Source organism: Tinamus guttatus, unplaced genomic scaffold, assembly GCF_059628265.1.
Source record: "Tinamus guttatus ecotype Peru unplaced genomic scaffold, ASM5962826v1 Tinamus_guttatus_pri_ptg000089l, whole genome shotgun sequence".
NCBI lineage: Eukaryota > Metazoa > Chordata > Aves > Tinamiformes > Tinamidae > Tinamus > Tinamus guttatus.
In genome coordinates, this window is record NW_028288623.1 from 763,125 (window position 1) to 775,797 (window position 12,673).

The following is a 12,673-nucleotide window of genomic DNA, read 5'->3' on the forward strand; positions in this document are numbered from 1 at the left end:
CCCTTCCCCTTTGACCTGCTGGTTGTGACTCAGCAGACACCAGCGTGGCTCTGCTCACTGCATCTGTGCGTGGGTGCCAGCAGCAGACACCGCCAGCAGAGCCCGGCGAGGACGTTGCTTCCTCCGACCGCATCTGCAGGAGCCAGCCCTGCTCTACCAACACAGCTAACCCAAGGAAACATTGTGTAGTCCCTATATGTGCACATATGCATAACATATGTAAGCATCATCTTGATATACAGCCTCCCCTGTCCCTGTAGTCAACTGCTCTTCCCTCCCTGTCCCCATGAAGCCCCTTCTCTCACATTTTCCAGACTCTTAGTCTTCCTCCTACTCTCCTGTTCCCATTCCTCACTCCCATCCAGACCCTCAGCTTCTCTTCCCACCAAGAATCTGGTGCCTCCAAGGCATCGCTCCCTTTCTTTATCTTCCAGGCACCGACCACTCCCACTAGTGCTGAGAGGAAGATCTGAGAAGGGAAGACATTTAACTGGCTAAACCAGAAAGGAGAAGGGAGACTTTTGGCCACAGTCATCATTCACCCAAGCCATCTGCCACAAACCCCAAGCGAACAAGCAGGGAAACTGGTTGCCAGAGAAACTCACCGGGAGCTGAAGCTGCTGATGAGCCCAAGATCCTGATCACAGGCGGCATCTGGAAACAAAAGGCCTTGACAAGGACTGAGCACTCCAGATATAGCCACATATGAGGCCACTGTCCCCCCGCGCCAGCACAGAGCACCCAGGCAGGCCACCACATTCCCCTGAAGGCATCACAGCGAATGGGGTCTGTGCCAGCCTGAGGAAAGAGGTGCAAGTAGGAGGCAGGAGGAGCTGGCAGGGAAAGGAAGCTGTGCCAAGGCAATGGCAGGAACATCTGAAGAACAGATAGGAGTCTGGACTACAAAAAAAAAAAAAAAAAAAAAAAAACTAATTCCAACTACAGTCAAGATGCACGGTCCTGGCAGAACTTACTGGGTGACATTTTCCTAACAAATAACAGCAGCATCAGCCTTTATGCTTTACACTCTATGCAGTTTACTAGCAGATTAGGCATGGAGCCAATAAGCATCTCTAAATCTCCATCTCTGTTAACATGCATCTCTCTGTGCCTGTGTTCAGAGCCTGCAGCTGGTACGTGCCCGTGTGCTGCTTAGACACCTGCCCACGGCCACTACCTTTGGATCAAGGATGTCAGCTCTCATTTATAGACAATTGCCTGACCAGCTGTTGGCCGGTGCAGGGAAAAGGACCGGGAAAGGTCACAAGTATGGAGAGATACCTGCAGAGCATGGCCAACATGTCCAGACCCCTCCAGACCCATCCTGCAGGGAATTCCAGCTGCCTGGGGTGGTAACTGGGCAGCCACATGCTCAGCTCTCCAATTGCTTCCCTGGGTTATTGCAGGTGGTGACACAAGAAGGTGGCCTCGGGGCTCTTGCACACAGAGGATGAGCCTCTGCACATGCCTCTGGACCCTGCCTACCCCTCTGCAGGAATCAGCTTTCGTGGAAACTCAGAAACTTGTAACAGGGTGGCCTGGCGCCTCCACGAGGGGTGGCTCGTGGGGTGGCCGACATCGAGTGAGGCTGGTCTGTGGCAGGAAGAACTGACCCCTTCTCCTTCTTCCCTGCCTAAGCTCCCCAGGGGCAGGAGCAGAAATTCTCTGCCAAAATGAAACTGAGCATCTACTTTTTTCCTCACTAGTCTGAACTTCTCTCAGTTCAGAGAACTTGATCTCCTCTGTGGTCTTTTTTTTTTTCTTTCGTCTCTCTTTTTAAAAGCACTCATTAGTCTCCCGCTGCTCGGGGAAGCTGCTGCTGTCCAGGCAGCAAACAGGGCCTCAGAGCAGGTTTTTGATGCATGCAAAGGGTGGGAGAGTGAGACACTGAGCGAGCCTGGCCTGCAGCCCACGGCGCGCGTGTTGGGAAGGGGATTTGCGAGGCAGAAGACCTTGGTCTCTGCAGTCCTCCTTTCCGGCCAGGTATCCTCTTGGACCTGACACTGCTAGGGGCCGGCTACCAAAGTCATACCAGATGCTGCCCAGCAGTTCAGCCCACACTTCAGACTATCAAAAGCATTAGGATTTAAATAAACCATCATAAAGAAGCCCTGCATTTAAGCAAATAATTCTCTCAGAATAACAGGCAGGCTTTTCCACATGAAGCAAAGCTGACACCTGACTCTTCGCCTGGCTTCTCCCAGGAGAACGCTTTAATGAGGCCCATAGCTGTAATATCACACAGACAACATTAACAATGCTAATTACCTGAAGTTTAGCCCATGAATACTCAACCGCCCATACCTTGGAGATGAATTGTTGTTTTGGCCCAAACGAAGCACCGGTGGCTCGCATAGAGAGGCAGGGCTTGTGCAAGCACCAACCACAAGGCATTAAGCACACAAACCTGGCGAGGGACCCAGCACAGCAGAGCTGTTGAATAAAAGAGGTGCCTGGACAGAAGGCATGCCTGAAACTGTCTTGCAGTGGCCAAATCTCTCTTGAGAAAATGCAAAAGCTGTTGATAGGTCCCTTAGCATCATGGCAGAGGATGTGTGTGGAGTGAAAGCGGGAGCTGGGTGGGAGGAAAGGGGGGTTCTCCTGCTCGGCAGCCGCAGCTGGCACCAGCGAGGCCTCGGCTGTGCCAGGAGAAGCCAGCAGCCCGCACAGCCGTGCCATGAGGGAACGAGCTCACGCCTGGACGCGCTCCAAGGCCTTTGCTTCACACCATATGTGCAGTCATTCTGTAGCTCAAGGTCACCGCAGAGGTGCCCTGTGTGCTGGGATTACTCCCCTGAACCGAACGGCTTCGCCTCCTGTGCTGGGCTCGCTCTCTCAGGCACCCACCACACCGGAGCTTGGTCTGCGGCACAGTAAATAGTGCTGCATACTTGGCTGTGGGAGGCTTAGCTGTCGCCTCTGCCTTCATCTCCTTATCGCAAACGCTGCGGGGCACCGTGCCATGAGGGCCATCGTGCAGCAGGAGAGGACGTTGGGTCCGTCCGGGTGTCCCTCAAAGGGAGACGTGAATTTTGAGCAGGCTGCGTTAGTTAGCTCTAATTGAGCACAAAAACATCACATCGCCAGCAATAGCCCATTAGCAACACTGTGTGCTGAGGGGCCTTTTAATTATTTTTTTTTTGTTCCCGGAGGACTGCAGAATGCTCTTCGGAAGCATGGAGCAGGAATGCCAATTAGGTGGCCTCCAGCCCCTCTAGACAAGGTCCGGTCACATCACCTTGCGTCACACACTGAACCCTGCCCTCCATTTTCTCCCCAAGTCTGCGCTTCTCTGCCGTGAAATATTTATTAAAGGGAGCTGCCGCCGCCGCTGTGAATGTTGAGTCTCCTGTCTCCTTGCCAAGGTCGGGCAGCCGGGGAGGTACTTTTGCTCTGTGCAGCTTCTCTTCAGGACTGACAGCCCTTCCTTCCTGCCAGCACCAGGCAGGCTGCCCCGGGGAGGAGGCTCCTTCAGTTCCTGCAGATCCCCCTTTCCCCAGGAAGAAAATGGTCATTTAAAAAACATAATTAAAACAGAAACCACAAAGCAGTGAGGTAGTGTGGGGTCAAAATAGCCATTTGCACAAGGGCCTTTTGGGAGCACAAGATAAAAGGAAAAAAAAAAAAACATTCAATCAATTTGCACTGCTGCAAAAGGCTTCCTTCAATCTTGGGCATCACTGTCCCTGCTCCCTGAGACACTCCTGAGCTCCGGCACGAAACATAAGATCCACAGATGTAGGAGAGAGTTTTGCCATTTGCATTTGGGGTGCTGGGCATGCACCCCCAGTTATAGCTCTGGCTGGTCAAGTTTGCCCTTAGTCTTTCATGCCACTTGGGGGCCAGAGGAAAACCTAAAGCTTCCCCTACATGCTGTTGGATAACCTTCTAGTGATGCTGCCGAATCAAGCAGGCAGAGCCTAACTTGACCAAGAAGGGGTATAGTTAAAGTGTCAAAGAGGATTTCCTCCCATGGGGGTGGTGCATGTGATCCCTTCATGTGCCTTTCCCAGCTCTCCCACATGCCTTCGGATGGGTGAGGTAGAGGTGAAGGGGCAGGGACAGAGCAGGGGCTGAGAAAAGGCCAGTGCTGCAAGCGATATCTATCCGGCACAGCACAGACACAACATAAATTTATGCAGGGGCCTAATAACACTTTCCATTTCCTCCTCTTTTTATCCCCTCCTAATAATGCCTAACATTTTACTTGCCTTTTTGACACCTGCTCAGCCTTGACCTGTCATTTCCTCAGAATTAGCAACAATGATGTCGAGTTCATTTTCCTGTGCAGTGATGGCTAATTTAGAGCCCCTCATTATGTATGTATAATTAGGGTTTTTTTTTTCCCCTAGAAGAATTACTTTGCATTTATTGACAGTAGATTTCATCTGTCATTTTACTACCCAGTCAGTTATTATCGTGAGAAACTTCTGCAACTCCTCACAGTCAACTTTTGTTTTGACTACCCAGAACAATTTTTCAGTCTCAGTAAACTTTTCACCTCACTTTTTGTCCTCTTTTCCAAAGCATTTGTAAACAGGTTTAAAAGCTTATGTCCAACTTAGATCTCTGGGTAATATTTCTCTTATATGAAAACATAGCATTTATTTACACCTGTATACTCTACAGCTCTAACTACTCTATGGCTTTTACTGATACTACCACCTTTGCAATCACACTACTAATCAATATAATTGTGCTGGACAAAATTTTACATGTATACAGACCTTATGGAAATAAAAACAGCAGCAACCCCATCTTTGGATGCTAGCCTTACTGCTAATGAAGGACCTGTGTATGATCTGTTTCTCTATTAGCTTTTTCATTCTCATCACAACATTTAGTCACTATATTTGGTGTGCATTTTTTTTCCTATTATTTGCATCATATTTTGAAGTTCATTAAGCCATTCCAGAGCCTACTGCTGATAAAATCCTCATCTGAATTCATTATAGTCAGAGGGACAAACTCCCCAGTTCTCTAGCACTTAGGCAATACACTGTCATAAATGCATGGGAAATCAGCTAACTCACTCATGTTGCTAATTGTTCCCGCATGGGACACCTGAATATGGCCATGGGCAGCAGGAAAGCCAGTAATGCTTTAGTATCCTTCCCTTGCTCAGCTTTACTCAATCTTTCTCTCAGAATTATGAGAACCTGGGGAAGCAAAACAGCTATTGGAAAGACAACCGCTGCTAGAAACCCAGACTTCTGTTTTCCACTTTGAGCTGTGCCATGTAGAATTTCCAAAAAAAAAAAAAAAAAAAGTGCTTAGAATAATTTAAAGCAGAAATCCTTTACATTCCTTCAAAATTACCCGTGCTTGGTTTAATAGATGCTGGATTAATTGCATGCTGTCTGAGAGCTTTTGTTCTTCTCCGGAGTGGCTGTGGTCTGTGCCACAGAGGTGAAGGCTGCTCTACTGTATGGCAAATTTGACATTGAAGGGCTCTTTGTAGCACAAGACTGCCATTCTCTGCCATTGTCCCTTTGGTTTAATAGTGCCAGCAAAAAAGAGAGTTCTAAGGGTTGTTTTCATATTATGGGCATCTGGCTCCTAAGAAGTGGGCTGAGATCACCAAATCACAAGCTGCTTTAGAGCTATCTGTCTAGGCACTCTGATCCCACAGCGATGTGATCCAGAGAAGTGTTTGGGGATGCACATTCCATATGTGGGACACTGGAAGGAAAACAGTTTCTGGGAAGGATGGTAAGGACAACATGTTGTCTGTATCTGCACATGAAGTTTTCTAATACCATTCTTCCATTACCCAAACCCACAATTTTCCAGTACTGCTGAAATAACCCTGGAAGGTGGAAGCTTTTCCTCCACTTTTTCATTGACCTCCCGTGGCAGGCCCAAGGGACTTCTAAGAGTACTTTGTGATTAAAAATAAAGGAACTCTAATACAGAGATAGATTCATTCATTAACTCCTCCTCGCTCACCATCTCTGCTGTAGCATCTCATGTTCGTATGAATCAGCACTTAGCAATGGCTCAGCATTCCCACAAACACTTGGATTTGTCCAGCCTAAGCTTCAGTCCCAAGGAAAGCTTGAGCTGCTCTACTTGGAGTACAGGAGGAGGTTAGCGACATCTTCCATTTGCTGAATAAACTTCAACATCCAGAGTCCTGCAACCAACTTTGACCATGTATTTTTGTTAGCACCGAAGCAAACTCCTAGAGAGAGCTCTTAACATCTCTTTCCACACAGATGTTTAGGCAGACAATAAAGGATACGGGCACATTTTACCTTGTATTTTTAATTGAAGTGCTTTAATATATAAAAAAGTACATACAAGTTCTAAACTCCTGTTTTCTGTAATCATTAACACTTTTTTTTTTTCCTAAGTTGCAACAGAATATTAGCTACGCATGTAGTCAACACTGCTAAACTACAGTACAAGTTACTAATAACAGTACAAGATGCTTGGAATACATTCTTGCAAATGTGTATGAATACCAAAGAAATCTTGCAAAGGTGAGAGGTTTCAGCACACGCAGTCCTCTCCTCTCAAACCCTTGTAGGATTCCAATCATGGTTTTTCTAACCACCGAAACATAGAAGGCCTGATCCTTGGCTGGTGCAAACTGTGGTAGCTCCATTAGCTTCCATGGAGCAATGTCAGTTTTCATGAGCAGAGGATGTGATTTACTCAGTGTTTAGATACCTTCAGACTGGGGAGAAACATAATGCACATTTCCATTCATGACAAACTGATGGGCCCTCTTGGTCCATGCTGGCTTCTAGTTTCAAACAACATATTTTTTTCTGAGGGTTTCAAAACCAATCTGATTCTCCTAGAAGGAATCAGATCAGGACTGAAAAACATCTGGAAGCACCCTGGATTCTCACGCTGCTCAACTTAAAGCTGTGCATATTACCCTCAAAAAAGCCAAATTTTGAATTGTAAGAGCCCACCCTACGACCTCTCCTCCCCGACAAAAGACTGGCAAAGATATCAAGCACTTAATAAAATGAGGTGTGAGATAAAAGGAGCAAAGGTTGTCCACACGAGTCATATCAAAACAAATCTCTACATACACACATTGCAACGATACAGTCACTTCAGTGTTGGAAAAGAAAGGTTCACACTTTACAGAGGAAGGTGGAGAAAAATAACACAGGAGTTGTCCATACAATTATGCACTGGTTCCCAAACCTGTAGCCTTAGTCCGTGGCCACCAGAAGTAAATGAATAACAAGCAGCATAGTGTAAACTCCAATTAGGGCTCACGTTGGGTAGCAACAGGCAACTTGGAGGTATTGTATACAGCTGAAAAGGAAAGGAATCTGAAAGCACTGACAGACATTTTTCTCCTATTCATGTATGTTTACATGATTGGAGACACCATGACAAGGAGAGAAATCCCAAGCCTTGAGCCCCCAGGCTCAGTGACGTCTCTCTGCAGTCCTGGGAGCTCATCTACATGGCAACCTCTGGATCAGTTATGGAAGGGTTTTTATTTCTCCGAAGTGAGACAGTTCTGGGATATTATGCCTGAATCTTTATTTTTTTTTTTTCACGCTCGCAGTCATTCTGTGTGGCATTCTGCACCTACCTTGAGACTTTCAGAACAACTGATCTCATCTGAGACTGCAGGATTTTTCTCCTGGTACAAATCTCTATCTTAGTTACCCTGAAGACCAAAATTTCAATGGCACACTCAGTTACCAGCAACCCAGAACTTCTCCTACCTATTCATTGGCTGATATTAGGTTATTTTGGTGAGAAGCTATGGCAGTTCGCAAGCCTGTGTCAAGGCTGGGCTTTTCAAATCATCAGCACATTAGGAAATGTCCAAATACCAATGGCTCCATTTTGGAATAAAACTGCAACAGTCAAGTTCTCTTCTGCTGTAAAGAGGATAAAAGGCTCCTTAGGGGATATAGAGTTTGGCATGTTGTAGAAAACATGACAGCTGCTAAGAGCAAGGAACTTTCAGCTGTATTGCCTTTTTAGTTACTGACTTTCTATTGGCAATACAATTTAGGGATTCCTAGTTTTCTCCAGCCAACTTATCTTGACACAACAGTTAATGCATTATAGAAGTCACTGCAATGCAGTCATTTAACATACACACTATCATCTAGAGGTGGGTTGATCTACAATAAGGAAATGGGGAAGGTTCAAACCCACATTTCACTGTCTATAATGAGATGAACCCCACTGGATGAGACAGAGATAACCTGAAGCATCCCCAGTGTTGAAAAGGTGCCTGTAGGTAAACAAGTAGAAATCTCAAAAACTAATGAACAAGAATGAACATTTATCAACTACCCCCCGCTTCGTAGCTACCTCAGTTTCTCTGAAATCTCTCCCAGCTAAATTCATTTTTGTCTTGCAGAATATGCAGAAGAAAGGGTGTTTTTCCCTTATGACTACATGGAATGGATGTGCTTTCCAGGTATTGCCTCAAAGGTATCCAGTCTGGTTGTTCCTCCCTACCCCTCTGTCTTCATAACAAAAGTCCTTTTGCTTTAATAGCTACCTGGTAATACAAGGCTATTTAATTACAAACAAACTTCAAGGTCAAGATATTAGAAGACTGGAAACAGATACTCTTCTACTAATAAAACAAACAGTGGATTGTACATTTAGTGCTTCTCTGAAACCTCTTTCCCCAAAGCAAAGCATCACAAGGACAAGATTTCTATCAATCCTGAGCTGGCACAGCCAGTTCTAGAAATGCAGATGTAGATCAGGCCTTCATTGCCTTTTTGGCTCCCTGGCCAAAAACATTGCCTGGCCCTTGAAGAAGGCAGCTCCCAGTAAATAACTGTGTGAGATGGGCACCTCTACTCTTGGCCCCACAAGGGGATCGTCACATTGTTCTCACACTGACCACACAAGAGCCATCAGGAACATTTTTGGTCACTTTCTATATTTATTTAAACTAAATGCGAAAAGAAATTGAAAGACATTATTCCATAAAAAAACCTTATCAGGCTAGAAAAGTCTGCAGGAATATACTCACTTCCTCAGAAATCAAATACAGAACCTCTTGTGCTGCAGGATTCTATCTTTATGCCATATTAATTTTTAGCCTGTGGTTGTCATGTGTGATACTGACCTTGCATTTAGAGAGCTTTTCATAAGAAACAAACCTTCTTACCATTTTCTTCCTCCTCAATATCGAGAACTGCCACAAGCCAGGAAGCCTCTGAAGACCAGCAGAGGCTCTTATGAACACGTGTCTAATAAACAACATATTTAGATCACTCTGGCCCTTATGGAGCCCTTCAGATCTTTGCAGAGGGCTTCTAGGGACACAACCTGACAAGACAAGCCACAGTCACGAGTGATACTGGGCCCTAAAAGGGCCTATGCCTCTGCAGAGTCTGATGATAGGAAGAGTTGGGAAGGGCCACAAAGGGCCCAAAACTAGGCCTTGCTTTGAGTATCATTCCACTTCCAAACATGAGTAGGTTTGATGGCAAAAGCAATGAGGTATCAAATAAAAACCACCAAGATACTTCTACGCAGAGCTGTTTATAAAGATAAACCAGCATCAGATAAAGGAGCAAGCCTCTTAAGTCAGAATACAGTTCTTGAATGTTTTGCTCCCTAATTGACTTACTTTAAGAGGAAATGGAAAATAACTGAACAGCCTTTATAGTTTATTTTTAAATGAGAGGATGTTTTTCATTTAACTCTCAATAACACAATAATTTGAACGTAACTGAGGAAACCATGTAATCCCCGATGGTTTCTGTTCCGTGTGCTCTTGTGAAGCCACTACGACTCCACTGCATTAAAAAAAGACATACATTATTCTGTAGCAATTGTCCATGACACCGAGGCTTACAACATAAATATTGCAATACCTCATCCACTTTCAGTGTGACACAGCCATGTTTTATTGCAGTGGTGTCTCATAATAGATGAAGGTGCTGCAGGGTCCTGTCTGGTCAATTGCTATAGGACCTTGGAGTGCACTTTCATAAGAAGAGATCATCTCCCATGGGAAGAAAGGTATGGCGAGTACTAGAAGTCAAAAGAACTGGCTAAAGAACATGCAAGGCTGGGCAAGTCCTCCCCGTGATGCACTTCTCCCCAGCCCCTCTGCAAAAAAAGGGCTTTTCCTTCCTTGCAGAGTGCAATGGATGCAAGGTAATGGAGCACAGCTCTGCTAAGCACAGCCCAGCGCCTCTAAATCAAGAAGCCAGTGTTCTCTGCCAACGTGACAGATTGAAAAATGCTCCTGGTGCTTCCATGAGTGGGTTACTAAGCAACACTTTGGCTTCCAGGGAGTAGCCGTGCTGGATGCGAGCTCATGACCACTTCCCCAGCCGCAGCCCCGGGGACAGGAGGGCGAGCGTGCTGGAAAAGCTGCACGGCTCCCCGGGCTCAAAACAGGTTGGCTCTAGATGAGCTGCAAGCAGGGATGAAAAATAACCCAGAAGTGGCTATGGCCCCATGTAGGGGTGACTATAAAGCAAACAGCGGTAGGAAGCACGGTTAGAAGAAAAATAATGCTTAAAAGATTCAAATGCCATTGGGTAAACCTATGGCATGCCTCAGCCATTAAAACTTCTACTTCATTCTGTCTCAAAACAAATAAAACCGAAGAGGACTTATTCTAGGGACAGACCCTAGAAGTGGTAGGGGCTGAAAATGCTTTCCCTTTGAGGAGAAAGGCAGATCAAAGAGACTGGTACAGTTTAGAAAGGGATGAGAGAGGGGAGGTTAAAGTTGGCAAAATAGTCTGATCCAAAAGAGGAAAATCATGTACTTCTGTGCCTTCTGTTTCCTAATATAACAATATTATTGCTGTTATTTGCAGAAAATGAAAGGCAATTTACTGCAAGCTGATCAACCAAGTCAAATTCCTTGGAGTTCAGGAGGAATATTACCTAGCTGCCAGCTACCCCGCAGTTACCGTCTGCTGAGATTTCTCACTTTCCCTTGAAGCCTGACAGTGGTATTGTCAGAGTCAGACTGAACTAGAGCTGAGAGTAAACAAAACAGATTGGTCAGGGATAAAAATACCTATTTTTCTACATTATATGCAATTAATTATTAAGAAACAAAATTTTGAATAAAGACTAAAGACTAAGATTAAGATAATTTATCTCTAGGTCTCCAAGGTGCCAGGCCTGCCTCTTGGTCCCATTGAAGTTGATGGAGGAATGTTGATTTAGAGAAGCTGAGGATCTGTCCTGTCTTTTACTCTTTCATGTGGACACAAGTCATGCTCCAAATATGGCTGCAGCTATGTTGTAGGGGGTAATATTTTGCCTTAAAAAAAAAAATGCTGGTGCACCTTTGGCAAGCCAAGTAATGTTTTCTATGTGCTCCTTGTCTTTCAAGGTAATTAACTCTCATATAGGACTCTAGATCTATTTCTGATAGGTGAGCCACATTTACAGTAAACAACATTAATAAGGTATTTATATATACAACTAAGTTTCCTAACTGAAATTATATACTACAGCATCACACAATAAGGGCCTCTACCAATGTATTAATGGGGATGTCACTAATTTGGCATCAGTACATGAGCTTTTTAAAAGTGCATTTAAAAGCTGATGACATCACAGGTTATATCTCAAAGATGTGCTATGATATCACAGATTTATCCTCTTCCCTTTCCCCCTTTCTGGGCAACTGGGAAAGTTTGTCTCATTATCAAATAATCAAACAAAGGATCAAGAGCAAAGATTCCATCTCAGTCTTCGCCAACCCTTCTTTTAGTTGCTGGTGTTTTTCTTTATAACTATTTTGAGAGAACACACACACATACACCAATGGCACACACAGTCTGAAATGGCAGATGAGGAAAAGGTGAAGCAATAATTTAATATACCTACAGCCTTCTGATTCTTAGGATATTTGACTACCTATCATATATGACCATTTACTTGAATACTCTTTAACCTCTCATTTGAGGATCACTTACAAGTATGAGAGAGTCCATATTAACTGTTGTGTGACCTTAATGCTGTCCTGGATTAAGTCAGTATGAGAATTGGATTCCCTGCAATGATTAAGCATTTGCTGAGTATCACTAAGTTAGGGGAGGTGAGAGCTGACGGCTTACACCTCTCTCTCTTTCCAAATTTCTCTAAACCTTTTAAATGGACTTTAGAACACATTTTCTGTGAAATCCCCAAAATTAATTTAAGCAAAGAAAAAGTGAGATGTGACCATAAAAGATAATCCGTAATGAAGCTCGAAGGAGGTACCCTTGGAAATCCCTCACACGTCTTTTGTTGCCTTCCATAAGGACACAGGGCCACAAGACAGTCTCCTGTATTATACTCTTAGGACAAGTAGAAAGAGTATGTCAACAGGCATACCTGTTCCTTTGATTTTGAACAGTTTTTTTTTTTTTTTTTTTAATTGCTGGCAAAATCCAGGACCTGGATTTCTGGAACTGGATCCAGAAAATCCAGGATAGGAACAATGAGCATGTTCCAGCACATGCCTCTAAACATATTCTTAGAGGCTTTTCTGCCTCCTTGATATGCATTCTTTTAAAGTCTTGAGAAATTTAAAGAAAATCCCTATCTTGATTTTCAGAATTCCAGGCACACCCTGATTCCTTGCTGAGAATTAACAGTTTCAAAGTCTTACATGGCAAGAGCAGGAATAGACCTTTCTAAGTAAGTCATGCGTTCTCATGCACAAATGAGACAAATGCTAACAAAGGCCCAGCAAGTGC